Source organism: Micromys minutus, assembly GCF_963924665.1.
Source record: "Micromys minutus genome assembly, chromosome: 22".
In the NCBI taxonomy this organism is placed as follows: domain Eukaryota; kingdom Metazoa; phylum Chordata; class Mammalia; order Rodentia; family Muridae; genus Micromys; species Micromys minutus.
This window is the reverse complement of record NC_137957.1, coordinates 23811354-23813676: the sequence shown is the minus strand read 5'-3', so window position 1 is coordinate 23813676 and position 2323 is coordinate 23811354. Positions and strand designations below refer to the sequence as shown.

General features: G+C 47.3%; 1 pseudogene across 1 annotated transcript; it reads left to right on the top strand.

Moving 5' to 3' along the window:
• The first annotated feature begins 420 nt into the window (after positions 1-420).
• Positions 421-1657, top strand: LOC308434914 (glutamine synthetase-like; annotated as a pseudogene). Its single transcript has one exon. The product of its transcript is annotated as a glutamine synthetase-like (transcript).
• The last annotated feature ends 666 nt before the right edge of the window (positions 1658-2323 follow it).

The window sequence follows — 2323 nt, the reverse complement described above, 5'->3', positions numbered from 1 at the left end:
CATTAAAAAGAGATTAGCATATAGTGTGATAAATGTGTCAGTTCAGTAAGAGGAAGTAACCATTATGAATAGGTGTTCATGCACTGTAGAACTAAACTAAAAAACACCTTAAACAAATATTGGTATACTCCAGAGGAAAGATAGCCTAGTCGCTATCAAGTGCTAGTGGAGGACCTTAGACTCACTTTTAGTAATGGGCAGATTATCCAGGGAGGAAAATCAAACAGAACAAAAGACAAAGCCAGACCTAAGGGCACGCCCATAACCCTGGCTACTTGGAGAAAGAAAGGTAAGAAAGCTTACTTGGTCTAGCAAGAGCAAGTTCAGGCCAGATCGGTATGTTCTGTGAGACACTATTTCAAAAATGTTAAAAAATAACAACAACAACAACAAAATAAAGGGCACAGTCGAGAATGGGAGTAGAGCTGAGGGTCTTAGCAGCATACCCATCTCCTTTCCAGTCTTCGTCTTGCTCTGGTGGCCTGTCCACCCATTCATCATCCGGCCGGCCACCGCTCTGAACACCTTCCACCATGGCCACCTCAGCAAGTTCCCAATTGAACAAAGGCATCAAGCAAATGTACATGCCCCTGCCCCAGGGTGAGTAAATCCAAGCCATGTATTTCTGGGTTGATGGTACTGGAGGACTACGCTGCAAGACCCGTACCCTGGACTGTGAGCCCAAGTGTGTAGAAGAGTTACCAGAGTGGAACCTCGATGGTTCTAGCACCTTTCAGTCTGAAGGCTCCAACAGCGACATGTATCTTTATCCTGTTGCCATGTTTCGAGAGCCCTTCCGCAAAGAACCCAACAAGTTGGTGTTCTGTGAAGTTTACAAGTATAACCGGAAGCCTGCAGAGACCAATTTGAGGCACAGCTGTAAAAGGATAGTGGACATGGTGAGCAACCAGCATCCCTGGTTTGGAATGGAACAGGAATATACTCTCATGGGAACAGATGACCACCCTTTTGGTTGGCCTTCCAATGGCTTCCCTGGACCCCAAGGTCTGTATTACTGCGGTGTGGGAGCAGACAAAGCTTATGGCAGGGATATTGTGGAAGCTCACTACCGGGCCTGCTTGTATGCCGGAGTCAAGATTACAGGGACAAATGCTGAGGTTATGCCTGCCCAGTGGGAATTCCAGATAGGACCCTGTGAAGGGATCCGAATGGGAGATCATCTTTGGGTAGCCCGTTTTATCCTGCATCGGGTGTGTGAAGACTTTGGGGTGATAGCAACCTTTGACCCCAAGCCCATTCCAAGGAATTGGAATGGTGCAGGCTGCCATACCAACTTCAGCACCAAGGCCATGCGGGAGGAGAATGGTCTGAAGTGCATTGAGGAGGCCATTGACAAACTGAGCAAGAGACACCAGTACCACATCTGTACCTACGATCCCAGGGGGGCCTGGACAATGCCCGGTGACTGACTGGATTCCATGAAACCTCCATCAACGACTTATCTGCTGGTGTTGCCAACCGCAGTGCCAGCACCCGCATTCCCCGGACTGTTGGCCAGGAGAAGAAGGGTTACTTTGAAGACAGTCTGTCTTCCGCCAACTGTGACCCCTATGCCGTGACGGAAGCCATCGTCCGCACGTGTCTCCTCAACGAAGCTGGCGACGAGCCCTTCCAATACAAGAACAAAGCGGATTAGACCTCCAGTGATCTTGAGCCCTTCCTAGTTCATCCCACTCCCAACTCTTCCCCTTTCCACTTGTCCTCACTGTAACTCAAAGGAAGGAATACCAAGGTCTTTTTATTCCTCGTGCCCAGTTAATCTTGCCTTTATTGATCAGAATAGAGGGGTCAAGTTCTTAATCTCTACACACCCAACCCAACCCTTTCTTTTCTATCTAGCTTTCTAGTGGGGCGCGGGAAGGGGAGGAGAAGGGTAACCACTGCCTCATCTCATCGGGAGTGCGTGTCCTGTAGGCATAGCTGTCACAAAGCGGTATACTTGGGAAGGAGGACGCTTTTTTCTTCAGGATAGTTGAAGGGCTTAGAATGACATTTCCTCTGTTGGTAGAGAGCTGTTATTTCTTTGGGTGAAACAAAGTTTTTGGTCCAAATGGAAGTCAGGTGAGGAGTTGGAGGTTGTTCTCTTGTGTCATGCTTTCTTAGCTTGGGGGAGGGGAGTTCATCCCTTCCATGAACACAGTTCAGTGTATCACCTGATGAATGGCCCTACTGTACTGTAAAGAAAGAAAAAAAGTTGGCAATTTCTTGGTCCTCCTTTTATAACACAAAGCAGAGTAGTATTTTTATATTTAAATGTTAAAAACAAAAAAAGTTATATATATGGATGTGTGGACATGTATCT